The 24,196-nt window shown below is 40.3% G+C and overlaps 1 protein-coding gene across 2 annotated transcripts in view; it reads left to right on the plus strand.

Annotated features, from left to right (window-relative positions):
• The window catches only part of CFAP54 (cilia and flagella associated protein 54), a 391,130-nt gene that overhangs the window by 351,780 nt on the left and 15,154 nt on the right, over positions 1-24,196 (plus strand). The window lies entirely within an intron of this gene.

The raw sequence follows: 24,196 nt of genomic DNA on the forward strand, positions 1-24,196 counted from the left end.
CAACTTTATTTTGAGATGATTGTAGAGAGTCACATGCAGTCACAAGAAATAATACAGTGACTGTGTATCCTTTACTCGGTTTCTTCCAATGGTAACATCTTGCAAAACTGTTGCATATCACACCCGAATATTGACAGTGATACAATCAGGATACAGAACATCTCCATCACAGCAAGGATCCCCTCTGTTGTCCTTTAGTAGTCCCGTCCCCTCCTTAACTCCTGGCAACCACCAATCTGTTCTCCATATTGGCAGTTTTGTCATTTCAAGAATGTTACATGAAAGGAATTTTACAGTATGTAACATTTTGAGATTGGCCTCTTTTCATTCAGCTAAATACTGTGGAAAGCCATTAAACTATTCTTTTGATGAATAAAAAGAAATTAAGAATATTATCACATTTTATTTTGGCAACAGAATTATCATGAGCCCAAAGTGCTTGATGCAGTACCTAGCACATAGTAAACAGTGAATGTTCAGTGGCACTCAGCGAAGGTGCTCCTCTTCTGCCTACTACCCTTCCTCCGCTTCCTCTTCTCTCCTTCCTACTACTTTTTTCTTGCCCTTTACTTCTCTACATCATCTTATTAATATTAACGTTCAAAGACTAATTGTTCAAGTCAGAAATGCTGAAAAGAGTTAAACAAAATAATTTATGTGCAATTTCTTTGTAAGTTGTAGACTCTACCAGAGTTGCTATAAGAAATTGCCAGTTGGTGTTGGCTGCCTTATGAGAAAAGTTTGCAGCTTCTGGTGGTGTATACTGATGTGAATAAAGAAGTCAGCATGAGCAGGATTTCTTTCCACTGGACACACAAGGTCTGTCCTCCGGTTTGCTACTGCAGTGGGAGCTGCTAACAAAGCCTGTCATGCTTTGATTCTAGGCAACAAAGTCCCAGGAACAAAACGCAAACTTTAGTTCATGTTCTTTATAAAGCCTTTGTTCTAAAACAGAACCTCCCATTCCTAGTTGCAAAAAAGCATCGAGAAATGCCAAGTATTGTAAGAACTCTGGCGTTTTCATTTCTGTATCCCAGGTCAAAAACCCACAGGCAGAGCCCACAGAGCCCTTCAGGAGGGAACCCAGTTATGAGACCAGTAATACTATTGCTTCTGAGGATTCAAATCCCTGACCTTTAAATGGAACTAAACCTTTACTGTAATGGAATTTCCCCCTTTTCGGAAATACAGTGAGGATAGAACAAGCTTGCCAGGGCATAAGTTGTAGTCGGGATAGAGTAGGTTCTGCTGTGCTAACCAATAAGCACCAAATCTCAGTGGCAATAAAGGGTTGTTTCTTTCTCATGCAAAGTCTAGTGAAGGTTGGGTGACTCTCCTTCAACTTATAACTGTGCTGTCTGCACTGCACGACCTCTAAGGAAACCACTGCAGGAGAAAAGAGGGATAGAGGATTTTATAGGATATTTTTACATCGAGTGACCATACATCCCAGTTTGCCAGGTACAATCACAATTTACATGTGTCAAGTTGGAGTTGTGATTCATAAGTACGTAAGTTGCTTTTACTCTGTGAAAAATCCTAGTTTAGACAATAAATGAGGGTGAACATTTCTAAGAGGCTGCCTGGAGTAGCTGTCAGAATTTTTGCTTATACCCTATCAGTCTCAATCTAACACACAAGGATGTGATTAGAGCATTGAAGAGGTGCAAGTATATACTTTAGTGAACCTAATAATTTTTGGCACAATAGGCATTTGCAGGCATGCCATGAATTTTTAAATAGAAATAATTCAATAACTTCAACTACCAAAGCTCTTTGGAGTAAATGTGATATAAATATTATATTTTTATTGACTAAACCGTTGCATTTCATACATGTCATGGTAGGCTGAACAATGGCTCTCCACAGTGGTCCACATCCTGACCCCTAGAACCTGTTACTTATATGCCAAAAGGGACTTTGCAGATGTGATCAAGTTAAGGATGGGGAGAGGGGCAGATGAGCCAGGTGATCCCGAAATATCATGACAAGTATTCTTATGAGAGGGAGCTGGAGGGAGTTTAGACACCAGAAGAGGAGACAGCCATGTGATGACGGAAGCAGAGACTGGAGTGATGAGCCATGAAAGTGAAGAAAGGGGTGCAAGTCAAGAAATACAGGCAGCCTCTAGCCTCTAGAATCCGAAAAAGGCAAAGAAATAGATTCTCCCCTTGGAGCCTCCAGAAGAAACCAGCCCTGCTCACTTTAGCCCAGTGACATGATTTCAGATTTCCAACCTACAGGGCTATAAGATAATAAATTTGTGTTGTTGCTAGCCACTAAGTTTGTGGTAAATTTGTTACAGCAGCAGTAGGAAATGAATATACAAGTACATTCTGACATTAAGCCTGTGACTTCAAATTCCTTTTTCTAGTTAAGATAGATACTATTATCATCCTTTTTTCACATGTGAGAAATTGAGGCTTGAAGAGTTGCCCAAAGTCTCTCAGCTAGTTAGTGTCAGAGCCAGGATCCACACCCAGGCACTCCCCCAGCTCCCAACTATGCTCTGAGCTCCTTCTCACCATGTCTGTCAACCACTGGCAAGTCCAAGCTTCTGTATGAAACGCCCCTGCTCTGTGCAGCCTCTCCGGCTCCCACCTGACTCAGTTTCCTGCTCCTTCCCTTGGCTCAGTGCTCTCTGGACACCCATGCTTTTCTAGCTTCAACTTTTGGAAATGTTATGGAAAGTTCTAGAGCTTCCATACAGAACTTCTCAAGTAAAGTTAGAATTCAGGTGGAATTATTGAATTTCTTCATATTTAAGTTTACAGGAAGATATTATGTTTGAATCTAATTTTTACTCCTCTTTAATCTCTAGTTCTTCTTACACTCTAGAGCATGGAGTATTCCTAAGGGTGATCAAATAATAGATTAATAGAAGTGATGCTGGGAATGTATTAGGCTTGTTTTACCATGACCCAGAAAAGAAGCATCTGGAAATTTGGTATTAGTTCTTATTTATTACTTTAAATCTCTCATAACTTGTATTGATTATATAGTATTATGCATGTGGCCATATTGCTATTTGTTTAATGGTAGTATAACCACTAAATTAAATCTTCATGCCTGTCATGGCTCTTGCATTGAGCCACCCAAACCTCCCCTTGAGGATTGAAAACTTCATTTTCTCAGCTCTGGGAATGTGATGGCTGACAGCCCTCAACTCTCAACCCTCTCTAGCAACTTATTTCAACTGAAGGACGTGAACTCTTTCTGGAGGGAAGCCCACATCCAATTACTGGTTGATGTGGGAGTACAAAGACCCAACCCCACCACCACCACCACAATTCAGGACCACTCTGAAGGGCCACCCCAGCCTCAAAATTCCCCGTGGGGTTGGCTGAGCCCTTTGTTGTGACTGCATTGCAGCCCAGCTTCTCCCTCTGCCTAACTCTGCTTCCTTCCCTTTCCCCATGGCTTGTGATCTCAAGGGTATTCCCTAATCCTAATAAACTCTCTGACAGCTAAGTTCCATGTCAGAGTCTGCTTCCCAGCAATGAACTCAAAAAATAGAAAATGAAGATCCCTGACTGGTGATGAATACGTAATCCCTATTCATTGGAATTAGAAGAGTCTAAAAGAACTAGGAAACATGCTTCCTGGCTTAAGGTTTATCTTTAATGTAGAAGGAAGGGGAAACATACACATGTCACTCACTTGGAATTAAAAATACATTATACAACATGACCCATAGTTCAGTCACATTCGCTTTTGACCTCCAGTATAACAGTTAATTTAGGAATGAAATAAAACTCCATAAACCAGACCCTGGTCTATATCCAGTCAATAAACTCAGGCTTCCTTTCTCACAGAAACTATTTTCTCAGAGTATAAAAATGAAGTCTTAGCAAAGTTTTAAAACCATTCCCTGAAAATAAAAGTAAAGATGTAATTAATCGCATCTAATCACAGAGACTGAGGAATAAACATTTAGCTTTTTAACACATTGAATGTAGCCATTTCTCTTAAATATTCCATCCAAGAAACCATTTCGTTTAACTCTTCCTTCGCCCCCAGTTATGAGCCCTGAACCACTGGCCCTGAACTTGCATCAGGCCTCTACACCCTGTGCAGTTTATTGTAGGGTTGGTTGTGTAACTCATGCTTCCTGCCTAATTGGAGCTTTTGGTGGTTTGAAGGGAATGTTCCCTGTTTGGGACCCTTTATTAGTTCTTTACAGGTGGAAAAATTCTTTCCTGGGGAAAGAGAGCTGCTGTTCCTTCTGCACAATAGGGTGTCAGATTTCAAAGGCCTTTTTCTCTGGGCCTTGGAGTCTTAAGCAGTCAGAATAAGTCTGGATATGTACGGCCTAAACTTGCAGTATTTTCTTAAGGGTCTCCTTTGGTCTTATAGAATCGTTTTCTTAAATAGTCCCCTATAAAGAGCATATACCCATGATGGAAGTGATACTCTCAATTGTATCACTTTTCATCAAGTGGTGCCTTGGCTGAGCCTGGAATAGGGCATGAAGGACTGTGCATGCAGACTGGGTGCCAAGGAGGGAAAGGCACCAGTGACCCCAAAGGTATTCTCTAGCTGAGCACTGCCCTGGTTTGCATAATACCAGGTATGACAGTTGTGCAGCTTTTCCTGACACCGAGCAATTCTGTGATTTTCTGACACCAACTGGGTGTTCAATGATTCCGTTGAATTCTGACACTAACTACCCAGAGTTTGCACAGACCCCACAGTTAAGGGCTTAGTCCTGTGAGACTTCTCTCACTTCAGATGCCAGCTGCAAATGAGGTGCCCAGATTGCCCACACTTCTGCCCAACTACATATTTGGGAGTTGCCAGGACCCTCCCCTCAGATTCAGTAATTTGATAGAACAGCTGACAGAACTCAGGGAAGTGCTTTATTTATGATGATCAATTTATAAAGGATACAGGAACCCCAGATAAAAGAGATGCATAGGGCAGAGCACAGGGAAGGGGCAAGGAGCAGCCATGCCCTCTCCCAGTGAGCCGCCCTCCCTCCCAGCACTCTCCTGGTAAGCCGCCTTCCCTCCCAGCACTCTCCTGGTGAGCCACCCTTCCTCCCAGCACTCTTCTGGTGAGCTACCCTCCCTCCCAGCACTCTCCTGGTGAGCCACCCTTCCTCCCAGCACTCTCCTGGTGAGCCACCCTCCCTCCCAGCACTCTCCTGGTGAGCCACCCTTCCTCCCAGCACTCTCCTGGTGAGCTACCCTCCCTCCCAGCACTCTCCTGGTGAGCCACCCTCCCTCCCAGTGCTCTACTTGTGCACCACCCCGGAAGCGCCCCAAAACCCATCCTTAAGAGTTTTTATGGAAGTTTTATTATGTAGGTATGATTGATTTAATCATAAGCTGTTAGTGATTGGGTTTAATCACTCCCCCTACCCCTTAGCATATAAAAGATTGTCAATTCCAGCTGTTTTAGGAGCTCTGTGCCAGGAACCCAGGACAAAGACCAAATGTTTATTCTTTATTATACCACAACTCTAAACAATAAACATAACTTGAAATTGGTTTTTAAACATATATTTCAGTGGCTGCAGTTTCCTGCAATATATCTTGTCTCATGGAGGTGCTGCTCATGCATTCCAATAAAGAGGCCACTGTTCAAAACATCCACTTAGATGTGAGAAGAGAGACAGAACCCCTCATGTTGTTGAAATGTTTTGGATTTGGCTGAAATGTTTGGTTGTCTCTGCAATGTGGGATGATGTGTCTAAGCAAGAACTGTCCTTTATTAATAGATGCATTCTGCTCTAGAGCTCAAGGAAATGCCAGGCCCAGCTGTGGCTCAGTCGTTGTAAAGTGACAATGACAATGGTAGTGATGGTGATGATGATTCAAGAATAATCTGTTCTTCTATTCTTAGATAATGTAACATTTGAACCAATTCCCTGTACAAATGCTTTCTCTCCTACATCTTCCTCTAATTTCCAATTTTCTTATTCTCTGCAAAATGCCTTTTACAATAATGTTATTTTTGTTTTGTTTTGTTTTGTTTTTGAGACGGTGTTTTGCTCTGTTGCCCAGGCTGGAGTGCACTGGCACAATCTTGGCTCACTGTAACCTCCACCTCCCAGGTTCGAGTGATTCGCCTGCCTCAGCCTCCTGAGTAGTTGGCATTACAGGCATGCACCATCACACCTGACTAATTTTTGTATTTTTAGTAGAGACGGGATTTCAGCATGTTAGACAGGCTGGTCTTGAACTCCTTACCTCAAGTGATCTGCCTCCCTCAGTCTTCCAAAATGCTGGGATTACAAGCATGAGCCACCGTGCCCAACCAAAATAATGTTGTTTATTTAATATTTAATATTAAAAGATTTCTACTGGCTGGGCACAGTGGCTCACGCCTGTAATCCCAACACTTTGGGAGGCCAAGGCAGGTGGATCACGAGGTCAAGAGATCGAGACCATCCTCGCCATCATGGTGAAACCCCATCTCTACTAAAAATACAAAAATTAGCTGGGTGTGGTGTCATGTGCCTGTTGTCCCAGCTACTGGGGAGGTTGAGGCAGCAAGAATCACTTGAACCTGGGAGGCGGAGGTTGCAGTGAGCTGAGATCGCACCATTGCACTCCAGCCTGGCGACAGAGCAAGACTCTGTCTCAGGAAAAAAAAAAAAAGATTTCTACCATCTCCAATATAACCATTTGATCTCATATTATGTTAAATAAAACACCTTTTTTGTCATGTTTAAAGTTTTATTAACACAAAAGTTAGAGTGGTGAAAAGATAATCTCTTTCTTCACAAAGTGTGAAATTTCTGTGGTTTGGCAGAGCTCTGGAAAAGCCCTGTTACCTTCCTAAGAGTTGGATGCCATTCCTGTTAGACTGGGGAGAATAATATCTATTATTGCTGGTATTGGGATTTTCTTAATCATATAAAGTGCAGTGAAAGCAAATATATCTAGGTCTCTCTCATCTGGAACTTTTGTGAGATGGATCACCAGTCATTCATGATATTGATTCTTAAGTAAGCTAGTGTCATATTATCCTTTCTACTTTAGAATGCATGTTTTTCCCCAGTCTAGAAAAAAATCCAATAAATCATTAACTTCAGAGAAAAGTGATGTATTAAGAAAAAATAGAAAACATGGTAGAGAAACTTATATGTGAGAATGCTGGATGAAAATACTATTTGCTTTCTTACCTTGAAGCTGTTAAAGTTTTTTTCATGGCTCTTGCTCCCTGTGCTTTAAGGTTTTTGAAAGGAGGCAAAGTTAAATCCATCTGTATCACAAATCTCTCAGTTGTTCAGTATCGCACTTATCAATTAAAAGAATAGGCAAGCCTAATTGATTAGTAAGAATTTGGCTCCTCCCCCTCTTTTTTCTTGGTCATGGAACGCTTAGAATTGATGAAAAGGTAACTGACAGTGTGCAGAGAGAAGGAAGAGGCCTCAGAGTAGGTGCTCAACAAAATCTAATTGGATTGAGAAAAATCATAGATTCTTTGAAGACTACATGATTTTCCTTTTGATTAAGGAAAATTGTTGGAACACAAGAGCACAAGTAATAAAATCTTTATTATGATAGAAGCTAGTAATCATGCAGAAACTCATATAAAATAAAGCATTTGCAAATAACCTTTAACTCTCTAATGGCTTTCAAAACTTTTCCAAACAAGTTCAATTCAGGCCAGATATTAATGAACCCCCTTCAGTATGCCCCCACTGATTAATTTCCTTTCCCTTCTTCTTACTATTTCAGACTTTCATCCTCTCTAGGCAGACAAAATCATCACCATTTCTTTCAAATAGCTCCTTCAAGTGTAACCTAGTTGAGCTAACTAGTGCACAGTCTTTTATCTGCCAGTCTGTTTTATTCCTTCATCTCCACAAAGCCTTTCCTGACCTAGGGAATGGAACCTTTGTACCCTTTCCCGGACAATTTGGGCTCAAAGATATTTACAACAAGCAAGCAAACATAAAAGATTTCCAATTCCCTATGGCAACCCTAGAGTCATCTGTAAAATTTCCAAAAGCTGAGCTGGAAAAGCTTGTCAAGAGAGCACAGCTGGGCACAGTGGCTACACCTGTAATCCCAGCACTTTGGGACGCCAAGGTGGGCAGATCACTTGAGGTCAGGAGTTCAAGACTAGCCTGGCCAACATGGTGAAACCCTGTCTCTACTAAAAAAAGAAAAGTAGCCAGGCGCATTATCTCAGCTACTTGGGAGGCTGAGGCAGGAGAATGGCCTCCCGGGAGGCGGAGGTTGCAATGAGCCAAGATCGCGCCATTGTACTCCAGAGGGTGAGACTCCGTCTTAAAAAAAAAAAAGCAAAACAAAACAGAGAGCACTGAGCCAAGGGCGGAGCAGGAGTCTCAGTCAGGGGAGTGGGAGAGGCTGCACGAAGCAGGAGTGTTTCATGGAGAGCCTTGGACTGGCCAGTGGTTGACAGACATGGTGAAGGGGAACTCAGAGCATAGTTGTCAGGTAGGGGAGTGGCAGTGCTGCAGATTGGAGAGGGACATGTTCTGAGAGCCTGTCTGCCTGGGTGTGGATCCTGGCTCTGACACTAAATAGCTGAGGGACCTTGGGCAAGTCCCTTCAAATCTCCAGGTCTCATGTGTGTGTGTAGTAGTTCATTTTCACACTGCCATAAAGATACTACCTGAAACTGGGTAATTTGTAAAGAAAGGAGGTTTAATTGACTCACAGTTCTACATGGCTGGGGAGGCCTCAGGAAACTTACAATCACAGCGCAAGGCAAAGGGGAAGCAAGGCATGTCTTACATGGCAGCAGGCAAGAGAGAGAGCAAGCAGGGGAAATGCCAGACACTTATCGAGCAATCAGATCTCCTGAGAACTCCCTCACTTTCAGGAGAATAGCATGGAGGAAACCACCCCCATGATCCAATCACCTCTCACCAGGTGCCTCCCTTGACAGGTGGTGATTACACTCTGAGATGAGATTTGGGTGGGGACACAGAGCCAAAGCATATCAGTGTAAAAACCATATCACTTTGTGAAAAGTTATGTGGGCTCACTTTAATACAGGTCAAGAAATGTCCCGAAAGAAATACTTTACCTCTTAATGCTATCATTTTGTTTGAAATTATGTAAATTTTATTATTTTTTAAAAAGTTGAACTCTGGAGGAGAAGGTATAACTCTGACTTCCTAAAGCACATTCAGGTTCACTTAATATTTATGACATTGATGTGCTGTGACTACGAAATAAATTTACGATTTTCACCTAACTTAACATTTTAAAAACTTGTCTTCATGATTTTGAAGGTAGTGGCTTTTTAATTTTAATATTTAGTAAAATGTTTGCTTCATAAATGTACCCTGACCATATTTAGGTGGTTTTCTAATTCTAATTCTATTCCTAATTTAAGTAGCAGTTTTACAAATAATAAGGCTCATTATCTCCTCTGTGAATCCAGATTATTTTGTAAGTTTTAGCTCTTGTAATAAGGTAAGAGAATAAAATCTGTAAACATAAATATTAAGAAATAACAGGTAAACTTATATTTATTTGTAAATACTATCTTTTTAAAACCCAAACCCAAGAGTTTTTAGAAATGATTCGAACTAAGAGAATCTGATAAAGTGGCTGGATATAAAATTAATAATTTCTTTCTTCTAGGAATAATAATTTAAAATGGAAATTTTAAAAATAGTGGCAAAATTATAAAATGCCTAGGAATAAATTTAACAAAAAATAGTACAGGATATAAGTAAAGATAAAGATGCAGTTTTAATAACAGACAACTTTTCTGTACTGTTCATTTAAAAAACCTTCCCCTGTCTCCTGAATTGTAAAATCAGCTAATCGTTTGTTAATAATACTCTATCATCACTTCTAATTAACATTGTGTGGGAGTTCTTAGCCTGTGAAATAAAGGAAGAATTTTTAACAGGTGTAAGTATGGGAAAGAAAGAAAGAAAGCTTTCATTATTCACAGACATAGAAAATCCAAAATAGTCTTCAGAATAACTCTTAGAATGAATAAGTGAATTTAGCAAAGTTGCTATCTGTACTATCACTGGAAATATAAATTTTATTTCTATATAGCAGAAGCAATACTCAGAAATTAAAAAAATTAAACTCTCATTTATAGTAGTACCAGAAAATTCACATGGACATACAAAGGACCCAGAATAGGTAAGACCATCTAAAAGGAACAAAGTGGAGGGACTTAAACTTCTACCTATCAAATCTCATTAAAGAACTACAATAACACTGCGTGAGATTGCAGTAAGTATAGATAAATAGATTTAGAGAGGATAGGTAGGTAGGTAGGTAGGTAGGTAGGTAGATAGTCTTTATATATTTATAGAATAGAGATGCTCTCTCTTCATCTATCTGGACTCTCTAATTGTATTTATATATAATAAGTCCAGGAAGAGATCCATACATATGCAATCCCATGATTTATGACAGAGGTAACTCATCTTTTCAATAAATGAGTTGGGTCAATTGGATATCTAAAAATAATGCACCTCAACCCTTACTTTACCGAATATACAAAGTGAATTCCAAATTGATTGTGGCAATAAATGTGGAAGATAAAACAATAAAGCTAGAGGAAATAATAAGAGATTATCTTCATGACCTTGGTGTTAGCAAAGCTTTCATAAATAGGATATATGTTTGAAAGTACGAACCATAAAGAAAAGACTGATGGATTGGACTATATTTTAAGATACCATCAAAAGGGCAAAATGGCAAGTCACAGAGTGGGAGAAATTTTTATATATACTCCAAAAAGGACCTGTTTCTAGATTATATTAAGAATTCCTATATATATGAATGAGAAAAGGACACCTCAATATAAATTGGACCAAAGACCTGTACGTCAACAGAGACCTATACTTAAGTTCAGTGTTACTAGTTTTCAGGGATGTGACATTAAAAACATAGTACAATGGTATACGACACATGCAAAACATACCAGAACAGTGATAGTTTTAAACAGAAATTGTCAGAGTTTGTGAAGATGTGGGAAAACTGGAGATGGTGGAAAATATAAAATAGAAAACTGTTTCGTAGAATCAGCTTAAAGAGGAATATACATGTACCTGATGGCCCAGCAAATTCCATTTTCATGTATATGCCTAATAGAAATGTGACATGTATGCATGAAAAGATATTTTTATTCATAACACCAAAAAATTGGAAGTAACTCAACTGAACATCAACTGCAAAAATGAATAAATTGTGTCACATTCATACAATGAAAACTATGTATCAATAAGAATGAACAAACTATTGCTTCACTCAACAACATGGATGAAACTCGAAAAAGCCAGACAGGAAAGATTACACATTGCTAGATTCTATTCATATACAGTAAAAACAAAGACATATATATATATACACACACACACACACACACACATATACATACACACACACACACACACCCCTGGTCAGTGACTAGGAGGGAGCACTAGGAAGACTCCTTGAGTGCTGACCATGTTCTATTTCTTGACCTGGATGATGATTACATGAATATGTTCATTTTGAAAAAAAAGTGTATATGCAAGTTGCACATTTATGACTTCTCCTCCTTTTCTGTCTACATGTTATAATTCAATTAGAAGAATTTTTACTTAAAAGAATTTTTGCTTTTTACTTAAAAGAATTGTGTTTGGCAAGAGGAAAATATAGAACACTGTATTTTAGCATGATAGAAATAACTAAAATTTGAAGTATCTGACTTGTCTACCAAGGGGCTTAAAATGCCTGGAATGTCTAGAAAGGAAGGCATAATAACACCAGGGTTGGTTCTGATATTTTAGGGTAGTTTGTGTTCTCCTGAGGACCAACAAAGATGAATAACTCCTGGGTGACAACTGCTTTATTTTATCTTTTTAATCTGTAGCTTTCATTCGTGGCCTCCATAAATAAACTAAGCAATTAATCTTCATCCTTTGACAAATGACCACTTGTTTCTGGAGGTTCAATGACAAGGTCAAAGACCAAAATGCTCTATTTGTATCTAATATATAAATTATGTCATGAAGACAATGCTAATGTTAAGTAAAATTAATGTAGCCACTTGATTTTTTTAAAAAAGCCATTCCTATCTTTAACATGGAAAGAATTCCACAGTGAAAGCAATAGAGCACAAAACAAAATACAAATATATTAATGCTAATTATTATTTCTTTGTTTTACCTTGATTATCTGCTAAAAGGATTAAGTCAGACATGAGATAATTCGTTACTATAAAATAGGTGGACTATTTAGTGCAGTTAAGTAGCAAAGAGATATAACCATAATAATCATGATAAACACATATAATTTCAACATGTTAATAAACCAATTAACATTAGCTTGCCAAAATACTTATTGTATTTTTCTGAATAAAAAATAGTAGCAAAATAGCAAAACAACAACAACAACAAAGATGTGTAACATTCTCTAATATATTACCTTGAGTGTAGGGAAACCCTTATATATTGCTGGTTGAAATGATAATTGCCTCAACATATTTGGAAAGTAGTTCTGGTAACATATGTTAAGGTGTGAAAGGTAAATGGCATATGACTAAATAAAATGACTTTAGAGAGTCAATCGTACAAAAATTGAAAGATTTGTACCCAAGAATATATATAAATAAGCAAGCATGTACAAAAACTAGAAAAAAACCTCTATAGAGAATGATTGTATAAATCAGGATACAGCCAGTCCATGAAGTATTAAGTAGTCATTTAAAAGGATGTGTTCAATAATAATAATCATATGTAGCCTTTATTGAGTCATCATTGTGTGCCAGGTACCATTCTATGTTTTATTTGAATAAACTTATTTAATCCTTGTAACAAAATGATATAGGAACTATTATAATTTCATTTTTTAAAATTTATTTATTATTATTATACTTTAAGTTGTAGGGTACATGTGCATAACGTGCAGGTTTGTTACATATGTATACTTGTGCCATGTTGGTGTACTGCACCCATCAACTCGTCATTTACATCAGGTATAACTCCCAGTGCAATCCCTCCCCCCGCCCCCCTTCCCATGATAGGCCCCGGTGTGTGATGTTCCCCTTTCTGAGTCCAAGTGATCTCATTGTTCAGTTCCCACCTATGAGTGAGAACATGCGGTGTTTGGTTTTCTGTTCTTGTGATAGTTTGCTAAGAATGATGGTTTCCAGCTGCATCCATGTCTCTACAAAGGACACAAACTCATCCTTTTTTATGGCTGCATAGTATTCCATGGTGTATATGTGCCACATTTTCTTAATCCAATCTGTCACTGATGGACATTCGGGTTGATTCCAAGTCTTTGCTATTGTGAATAGTGCCGCAATAAACATACGTGTGCATGTGTCTTTATAGCAGCATAATTTATAATCCTTTGGGTATATACCCAGTAATGGGATGGCTGGGTCATATGGTACATCTAGTTCTAGATCCTTGAGGAATCGCCATACTGTTTTCCATAATGGTTGAACTAGTTTACAATCCCACCAACAGTGTAAAAGTGTTCCTATTTCTCCACATCCTCTCCAGCACCTGTTGTTTCCTGACTTTTTAATGATCGCCATTCTAACTGGTGTGAGATGGTATCTCATTGTGGTTTTGATTTGCATTTCTCTGATGGCCAGTGATGATGAGCATTTTTTCATGTGTCTGTTGGCTGTATGAATGTCTTCTTTTGAGAAATGTCTGTTCATATCCTTTGCCCACTTTTTGATGGGGTTGTTTGTTTTTTTCTTGTAAATTTGTTTGAGTTCTTTGTAGGTTCCGGATATTAGCCCTTTGTCAGATGAGTAGATTGCAAAAATTTTCTCCCATTCTGTAGGTTGCCTGTTCACTCTGATGGTAGTTTCTTTTGCTGTGCAGAAGCTCTTTAGTTTAATGAGATCCCATTTGTCAATTTTGGCTTTTGCTGCCGTTGCTTTTGGTGTTTTAGACATGAAGTCTTTGCCCATGCCTATGTCCTGAATGGTACTACCTAGGTTTTCCTCTAGGATTTTTATGGTATTAGGTCTAACATTTAAGTCTCTAATCCATCTTGAATTAATTTTCGTATAAGGAGTAAGGAAAGGATCCAGTTTCAGCTTTCTACTTATGGCTAGCCAATTTTCCCAGCACCATTTATTAAATAGGGAATCCTTTCCCCATTTCTTGTTTCTCTCAGGTTTGTCAAAGATCAGATGGCTGTAGATGTGTGGTATTATTTCTGAGGACTCTGCTCTGTTCCATTGGTCTATATCTCTGTTTTGGTACCAGTACCATGCTGTTTTGGTTACTGTAGCCTTGTAGTATAGTTTGAAGTCAGGTAGCGTGATGCCTCCAGCTTTGTTCTTTTGACTTAGGATTGTCTTGGAGATGCGGGCTCTTTTTTGGTTCCATATGAACTTTAAAGCAGTTTTTTCCAATTCTGTGAAGAAACTCATTGGTAGCTTGATGGGGATGGCATTGAATCTATAAATTACCTTGGGCAGTATGGCCATTTTCACGATATTGATTCTTCCTATCCATGAGCATGGTATGTTCTTCCATTTGTTTGTGTCCTCTTTGATTTCACTGAGCAGTGGTTTGTAGTTCTCCTTGAAGAGGTCCTTTACATCCCTTGTAAGTTGGATTCCTAGGTATTTGATTCTCTTTGAAGCAATTGTGAATGGAAGTTCATTCATGATTTGGCTCTCTGTTTGTCTGTTACTGGTGTATAAGAATGCTTGTGATTTTTGCACATTAATTTTGTATCCTGAGACTTTGCTGAAGTTGCTTATCAGCTTAAGGAGATTTTGGGCTGAGACAATGGGGTTTTCTAAATATACAATCATGTCATCTGCAAACAGGGACAATTTGACTTCTTCTTTTCCTAACTGAATACCCTTGATTTCTTTCTCTTGCCTAATTGCCCTAGCCAGAACTTCCAACACTATGTTGAATAGGAGTGGTGAGAGAGGGCATCCCTGTCTTGTGCCAGTTTTCAAAGGGAATTTTTCCAGTTTTTGCCCATTCAGTATGATATTGGCTGTGGGTTTGTCATAAATAGCTCTTATTATTTTGAGGTACGTTCCATCAATACCGAATTTATTGAGCGTTTTTAGCATGAAGGGCTGTTGAATTTTGTCAAAAGCCTTTTCTGCATCTATTGAGATAATCATGTGGTTCTTGTCTTTGGTTCTGTTTATATGCTGGATTATGTTTATTGATTTGCGAATGTTGAACCAGCCATGCATCCCAGGGATGAAGCCCACTTGATCATGGTGGATAAGCTTTTTGATGTGTTGCTGAATCCGGTTTGCCAGTATTTTATTGAGGATTTTTGCATCGATGTTCATCAGGGATATTGGTCTAAAATTCTCTTTTTTTGTTGTGTCTCTGCCAGGCTTTGGTATCAGGATGATGTTGGCCTCATAAAATGAGTTAGGGAGGATTCCCTCTTTTTCTATTGATTGGAATAGTTTCAGAAGGAATGGTACCAACTCCTCCTTGTACCTCTGGTAGAATTCAGCTGTAAATCCATCTGGTCCTGGACTTTTTTTGGTTGGTAGGCTATTAATTATTGCCTCAATTTCAGAGCCTGCTATTGGTCTATTCAGGGATTCAACTTCTTCCTGGTTTAGTCTTGGAAGAGTGTAAGTGTCCAGGAAATTATCCATTTCTTCTAGATTTTCCAGTTTATTTGCGTAGAGGTGTTTATGGTATTCTCTGATGGTAGTTTGTATTTCTGTGGGGTCGGTGGTGATATCCCCTTTATCATTTTTAATTGCGTCGATTTGATTCTTCTCTCTTTTCTTCTTTATTAGTCTTGCTAGTGGTCTGTCAATTTTGTTGATCTTTTCAAAAAACCAACTCCTGGATTCATTGATTTTTTGGAGAGTTTTTTGTGTCTCTATCTCCTTCAGTTCTGCTCTGATCTTAGTTATTTCTTGCCTTCTGCTAGCTTTCGAATGTGTTTGCTCTTGCTTCTCTAGTTCTTTTAATTGCGATGTTAGAGTGTCAATTTTAGATCTTTCCTGCTTTCTCTTGTGGGCATTTAGTGCTATAAATTTCCCTCTACACACTGCTTTAAATGTGTCCCAGAGATTCTGGTATGTTGTATCTTTGTTCTCATTGGTTTCAAAGAACATCTTTATTTCTGCCTTCATTTCGTTATGTACCCAGTAGTCATTCAGGAGCAGGTTGTTCAGTTTCCATGTAGTTGAGCGGTTTTGATTGAGTTTCTTAGTCCTGAGTTCTAGTTTGATTGCACTGTGGTCTGAGAGACAGTTTGTTATAATTTCTGTTCTTGTACATTTGCTGAGGAGTGCTTTACTTCCAATTACGTGGTCGATTTTGGAGTAAGTACGATGTGGTGCTGAGAAGAATGTATATTCTGTTGATTTGGGGTGGAGAGTTCTATAGATGTCTATTAGGTCTGCTTGCTGCAGAGATGAGTTCAATTCCTGGATATCCTTGTTAACTTTCTGTCTCGTTGATCTGTCTAATGTTGACAGTGGAGTGTTGAAGTCTCCCATTATTATTGTATGAGAGTCTAAGTCTCTTTGTAAGTCTCTAAGGACTTGCTTTATGAATCTGGGTGCTCCTGTATTGGGTGCATATATATTTAGGATAGTTAGCTCTTCCTGTTGAATTGATCCCTTTACCATTATGTAATGGCCTTCTTTGTCTCTTTTGATCTTTGATGGTTTAAAGTCTGTATTATCAGAGACTAGTATTGCAACCCCCGCTTTTTTTTGTTCTCCATTTGCTTGGTAAATCTTCCTCCATCCCTTTATTTTGAGCCTATGTATGTCTCTGCATGTGAGATGGGTCTCCTGAATACAGCAGACTGATGGGTCTTGACTCTTTATCCAGTTTGCCAGTCTGTGTCTTTTAATTGGAGCATTTAGTCCATTTACATTAAAGGTTAAGATTGTTATGTGTGAACTTGATCCTGCCATTATGATATTAACTGGTTATTTTGCTCGTTAGTTGATGCAGTTTCTTCCTAGCCTCGATGGTCTTTACATTTTGGCATGTCTTTGCAATGGCTGGTACCGGTTGTTCCTTTCCATGGTTAGTGCTTCCTTCAGGGTCTCTTGTAAGGCAGGCCTAGTGGTGACAGAATCTCTAAGCATTTGCTTATCTGTAAAGGATTTTATTTCTCCTTCACTTACGAAACTTAGTTTGGCTGGATATGAAATTCTGGGTTGAAAATTCTTTTCTTTAAGAATGTTGAATATTGGCCCCCACTCTCTTCTGGCTTGGAGAGTTTCTGCCGAGAGATCTGCTGTTAGTCTGATGGGCTTCCCTTTGTGGGTAACCCGACCTTTCTCTCTGGCTGCCCTTAAGATTTTTTCCTTCATTTCAACTTTGGTGAATCTGGCAATTATGTGTCTTGGAGTTGCTCTTCTCGAGGAGTATCTTTGTGGCGTTCTCTGTATTTCCTGGATTTGAATGTTGGCCTGCCCTACTAGGTTGGGGAAGTTCTCCTGGATGATATCCTGAAGAGTGTTTTCCAACTTGGATCCAGTTTCCCCCTCACTTTCAGGCACCCCAATCAGACATAGATTTGGTCTTTTTACATAATCCCATACTTCTTGCAGGCTTTGTTCATTTCTTTTTCTTCTTTTTTCTTTTGGTTTCTCTTCTCGCTTCATTTCATTCATTTGATCCTCAATCGCAGATACTCTTTCTTCCAGTTGATCGAGTCGGTTACTGAAGCTTGTGCATTTGTCACGTATTTCTCGTGTCATGGTTTTCATCTCTTTCATTTCGTTTATGACCTTCTCTGCATTAATTACTCTAGCCATCAATTCTTCCACTTTTTTTTCAAGATTTTTAGTTTCTTTGTGCTGGGTATGTAATTCCTCCTTTAGCTCTGAGAAATTTGATGGACTGAAGCCTTCTTCTCTCATCTCGTCAAAGTCATTCTCCGTCCAGCTTTGATCCGTTGCTGGCGATGAGCTGCGCTCCTTTGCCGGGGGAGATGCGCTCTTATTTTTTGAATTTCCAGCTTTTCTGCCCTGCTTTTTCCCCATCTTTGTGGTTTTATCTGCCTCTGGTCTTTGATGATGGTGATGTACTGATGGGGTTTTGGTGTAGGTGTCCTTCCTGTTTGATAGTTTTCCTTCTAACAGTCAGGACCCTCAGCTGTAGGTCTGTTGGAGATTGCTTGAGGTCCACTCCAGACCCTGTTTGCCTGGGTATCCCGCAGCAGAGGTTGCAGAAGATAGAATATTTCTGAACAGCGAGTGTACCTGTCTGATTCTTGCTTTGGAAGCTTCCTCTCAGGGGTGTACTCCACCCTGTGAGGTGTGGGGTGTCAGACTGCCCCTAGTGGGGGATGTCTCCCAGTTAGGCTACTCAGGGGTCAGGAACCCACTTGAGCAGGGAGTCTGTCCCTTCTCAGATCTCAACCTCCGTGTTGGGAGATCCACTGCTCTCTTCAAAGCTGTCAGACAGAGTCGTTTGCGTCTGCAGAGGTTTCGGCTGTGTTTGTTATTGCCCTGTCCCCAGAGGTGGAGTCTACAGAGACAGGCAGGTTTCCTTGAGCTGCTGTGAGCTCCACCCAGTTCGAGCTTCCCAGCAGCTTTGTTTACCTACTTAAGCCTCAGCAATGGTGGGCGCCCCTCCCCCAGCCTGGCTACTGCCTTGCCGCGAGATCGCAGACTGCTGTGCTAGCAATGAGGAAGGCTCCGTGTGTGTGGGACCCTCCCGGCCAGGTGTGGGATATGATCTCCTGGTGTGCCTGTTTGCTTAAAGCACAGTATTGGGGTGGGAGTTACCCGATTTTCCAGGTGTTGTGTGTCTCAGTTCCCCTGGCTAGGAAAAGGGATTCCCTTCCCCCTTGCACTTCCCAGGTGAGGCAATGCCTCGCCCTGCTTCAGCTCTCGCTGGTCGGGCTGCAGCAGCTGACCAGCACCGATCGTCCGGCACTCCCCAGTGAGATGAACCCAGTACCTCAGTTGAAAATGCAGAAATCACCGGTCTTCTGTGTCGCTTGCGCTGGGAGTTGGAGACTGGAGCTGTTCCAATTCGGCCATCTTGCTCCGCCCCCTATAATTTCATTTTTAACTTTTATTTTAGGTTTGGGATACATGTGAAGGTTTGTTACATAGGTAAACTCATGTCATGGGGCTTTGTTATACAGATTGTTTTATCACCCAGGAATTAAGCCTGTTATTAGTCCATTCTAAATAAAGACATATCTAAGACTGGGTGATTTGTAAAGGAAAGAGGTTCAATTGACTTATAGTTCTGCAGAACTGGGGAGGCCACAGGAAACTTACAGTCATGGCAGAAGGGGAAGCAAACATGTCCTTCTTCACATGGGGGCAGCAAGGAGAAGTGTGGAGCGAAGTGGGGGAAAAGACCCTTATAAAACCATTAGATCTCATGAGAACTCACTCACTATTACAAGAACAGTATGATGATAACTGCCCCCATGATTAAATTACCTCCCACCAAGTCCCTCTCACGACACATGGGGAATATGGGAACTATAGTTCAAGATGAGATTTGGATGGGGACACAACCACACCATATCATTCTGCCCCTGGCCCCTCCCAAATCTCATGTCCTCACAATTCAAAACACAATTAGGCCCATCTAACAGTCCCCCAAAGTCTTAATTCATTCCAGCATTAACTCAAAAGTCCAAGTCCAAAGTCTCATCTGAGACAAGGCAAGGCCCTTCCACCTATGAACCTGTAAAATCAAAAGCAGGTTAGTTACTTCCTAGCTACAACGGGGGTACAGACATTGGATAAATACACCCATTCCAAATGGGAGAAATTGGCCAAAATAAAGGGGCTACAGGCCCCATGCAAGTGCAAAATCCAATAGGGCAGTCATTAAACCTTAAAGTTCTGAAGTGCTCCCCTTTGACTCCATGTTACACACCCAGGGCTTGCTGATGCAAGAGGTGGGCCCTCACAGCCTTTGCAGAGTATAGCCCAACACCCCCATGGCCTGGTGTTGAGTGTCTTTGGCTTTTCCAGGTGCACAGTGCAAGCCATCAGTGGAACTACCATTCTGGGGTCTGGAGGATGGTGGCCCTCTTCTCACAGTTCCACTAGGCAGTGCCCAAGTGGGGACTCTGTATGGGAGCTCTGACCCCACATATTTTTCCTGCACTGCCTTAGCAGAGGTTCTCCATGAGGGCCCTGCCCCTGCAACATACTCTACCTGGACATCCAGGTGTTTCCATACATCCTCTGAAATCTAGGTGGAGGTTCCCAAACCTCAATTCTTTAGTTCTGTGCACCCACAGGCTCAACACCATGTGGAAGCTGCCAAGGCTTGGGGCTTTCACTCTGATGCCATGGCCTGAGCTGTACCTTGGCCCCTTTTAGCCATGGCTGGAGCAACTGGGAGGCAGGGCACCAAGTCCCTAGGCTGTACACGGCAGGAGCCATCCTGGACCCAGCCCCTGAAACCATTTTTCCCTCCTAGGCCCTGGGCCTGCCCTGAAGGTCTTTGACATGCCCTGGAGCATAAATTGTGACATTTTCTCCATTGTCTTGGTGGTTAACATTTGGCTCCTTGTTACATATGCAAATTTCTGCAGCAGGCTTGAATTTCTCCCCAGAAAATGAGTTTTTCTTTTCTACTGCATTGTCAGGCTGCAAATTTTCCAAATTTTTATGCTCTGCTTCCTCTTGAGCACTTTGCCGCTTAGAAATTTCTTCTGCCAGATACCCTAAATTATCTCTCTGAAGTTCAGAGTTCCACAGATCTCTAGGGAGGGCAGGGGCAAAATGCTGCCAGTCTCTTTGCTAAAGCATAACAAGCATCACCTTTGCTCCAGTTCCCAAGAAGTTCCTCATCTCCATCTGAGACCACCTCATCCTGGACTTTAGTGTCCACGTCACTATCAGCATTTTGGTCAAAGCCATTCAACAAGTCTCCAGGAAGTTCCAAACTTTCTCACATCTTCCTGTCTTCTGAGCCCTCCAAGACTCTAGGAAGTTCCTAACTTTTCCATATTTTCCTGTCTTCTTCTGAGCCCTCCAAACTGTCCCCAACCTCTGCCTGTTACTCAGTTCCAAAGTCACTTCCACATTTTCAGGTATCTTTACACCAGTATCCCACTTCTGTTACCAACTTACTATATTAGTCTGTTCTCATGCTGCTAATAAAGACATAACTGATACTGGGTAATTTGTAAAGAGAAGCGGTTTGATATACTCACAGTTCTGCAGGGCTGGGGAAGCCTCAGGAAACTTACAATCATGGTGGAAGGGGAAGCAAACCCATCCTTCTTCACATGGCAGCAGCAAGGAGAAGTGCAGAGTGAGGTGAGGGAAAAGCCCTTTATAAAACCATCAGATCTCTTGAGAACTCATTATCACAAGAACAGTATGGAGGTAGCTGTCCCCATGATTCAGTTACCTCCCACTGGGTCCCTCCTGTGACACATGGGGATTATGGGAACTACAGTTCAAGATGAGATTTGAGTGGGAACACAGCCAAACCTTATCAAACCCAGTACCCAATGGTTATCTTTTCTGCTCCTCTCCCTCCGCCCACTTTCCATCCACAAGTCGACCCTGGTGTCTGTTTCTTCCTTGTGTTCATAAGTTCTCATCATTTAGCTTCCACTTATAAGTGAAAATGTGGTATTTGGTTTTCTGTTCCTGTGTTAGTTTGCTGAGGATAATAGCCTCTAGTTTCATCCGTATTTCACAAAAGACATGATCACGTTCTTTTTCATGGCTACATAGTGTTCCATGGTGTATATGTACCACATTTACCTTATCCAATCTGTCATTGATGGGCATTTAGGTTGATTCCGTGTTGATATGGCTTGGCTCTGTGTCCCTACCCAAATCTCATCTCAAATTGTGATTCCCATGTGTCAAGGAGGGACCTGGTGGGAGGTGATTGGATAATGGGAGTGATGTCCTCCATGCTGTTCTTGTGATAGTGAGTTCTCAGGAGATCCGATAGCTTAAAAGTGGCTCTTCCTCCTTTGTTCTGTCTTTCCTCCAACCCTGCGAAGAAGTTGCTTGCTTTCCTTTTGCTTTCTGCCATGATTATAAGTTTCCGAGCCCTCCCCAGCCATGTGGAACTGTGAGTCAATTAAACCTCTTTTCCTATAAATTACCTAGTCTCAGGCAGCTCTTTATAGCTGTATGAAAATGGACCAATACACATGTCTTTGCTATTGTGAATAGTGCTGCAATGAACATTTGTGTGCTTGTCTGAAGTCTTAATGGTAGAATGATTTATATTTCTCTGGGTATATAACCAGTAATGGGATTATTGGGTCTAATGATAGTTCCGCTCCGCTTTTAGCTCTTTGAGGAATTGCCATACTACTTTCCACAATGGTTGAACTAAGTTACACTCCCACCAACAGTGTATAATGTTCCCTTTTTCTCTGCAACCTTACCAGCATCTGTTATTTTTTGACTTTTTAATATAACAGGTGTGAGATGGTATCTCATAGTCATTTTGATTTGCATTTTTCTAATGATCAGTGATATTGAACTTTTAGTCATATTCTTCTTGGGTGCATGTATGTCCTCTTTTGAAGTGTCTGTTCATGTCCTTTGCCCGTTTTTTAGTGTGATTGTTTTTCTCTTGTAAATTTGGTTTCGGTTCCTCATAGATGCTGGATATTAGACATTCATCAGATGCATAGTTTGCAAATATGGTCTCCCATTCTGTAGGTTGTCTGTTTACTCTTATAGTTTCTTTTGCTGTGCAGAAGCTCTTAAGTTTAATTAGATCCCACTTGCCAATTTTTGCTTTTGCTGTGATTGTTTTTAGTGTCTTTGCCATGAAATCTTTACTCATTCCCATGTCCAGCATGGTATTGCCTAGGTTATCTTTCAGGGTTTATATAGTTTTGGAAAGCCAATACTATTCACAATTGCCACAAAAAGAATAAAATACCTAGGAATACAGCTAACCATGGAGGTGAAAGATCCCTGCAATGAGAACTATGGAACACGCTCAAAGAAATCAGGAAAGATACAAACAAATGGAAAAGCATCCCATGCTCATGGATATGAAGAATCAATATCATTAAAATGGCCATACTGTCCAGAGCAATTTACATATTCAATGCTATTCTTATCAAACTACCAACAACATTCTTCACAGAACTAGAAAAAACTATTTTAAAATTAATGGAACTAAAATTATGGAACCAAAAGAGAGCCTGAATAGCCAAGGCAATCTTAAGCAAAAAGAACAAAACTAGACATAGTATGTTACTTGACTTCAAACTACACTACGGGACTACAGTAACCACAACAGCATGGCACTAGTACAAAAACAGGCACATAGACCAATGGAACAGAATAGAGAACCCAGAAATGTTGCCACATACCTATGACCATCTGACTTTCAACAAAGGTGACAAAAACAAGCAAGGGGAAAAGCCTTCCTGTTCAATAAATGGTGGTGGGGTAGTTGGCTAGCCATAAGCAGAAGACTGAAGCTGAACCCCTTATTTATACCCTATACAAAAATCAATTCAAAATAGATAATTCCTATTTTATGCATGTGGAAATTAAAGTTCAAACAGATCAAACATTTTACCCAGTTTCGCATAGCTGGTAAGTGGTGAGGTCTGAATTTGAACCAAAAAGTCCTACTCCAGAATGCACACTTTTTCTTTTTCTTTTTGGAGATGGAGTTTCGCCCGGTCTGGAGTGCAATGGCATGATCTCAGCTTGCTGCAGTCTCCGCCTCCTGGGTTCAAGCAATTCTTCTGCCTCAGCCTCTCTAGTAGCTGAGATTATAGGCACCCACCACCATGCCTGGTTAATTTTTTGTATTTTTAGTAGAGACGGGGTTTCACTGTGTTGGCCAGGCTGGTCGTGAACTCCCGACTTTGTGATCCTCCAGCCTCAGCCTCCCAAAGTGTTGGGATTACAGGCGTGAGCCACCACGTCAGACCCCAGGATGCACATTCTTAACACCATGTAATTATTCGGCCTCCCTGAATTGATTAAGGAGGGATTTATCTTACATATTGCTAATTGAAAAAGCAAATAATGAACCTAATAATTTAATTTTTTTTAAAAAAAGAAAAAAACCATCTGAAAGGATATCCTCCAATCTGGAAACATTGATTATATTAGGACTGATCAAGGAAGGCGAATATTATTAATTTTTTATTTATTCACCTCTTTATTGTTTGTAGTTATGGAAAACACTGGAATACTTTATCTTTTTTAAAATCTAATAAAGTGACAAAAAAGTTAACAAAAACCAGCCTCCAAATGGAATATCCACATTTAGGTTCATTATGTTTTTTTAAGAATATAACGAATGACTGGCTCATTTAACAAG

Source organism: Macaca mulatta, chromosome 11 (genome assembly GCF_049350105.2).
Source record: "Macaca mulatta isolate MMU2019108-1 chromosome 11, T2T-MMU8v2.0, whole genome shotgun sequence".
In the NCBI taxonomy this organism is placed as follows: Eukaryota; Metazoa; Chordata; class Mammalia; order Primates; family Cercopithecidae; genus Macaca; species Macaca mulatta.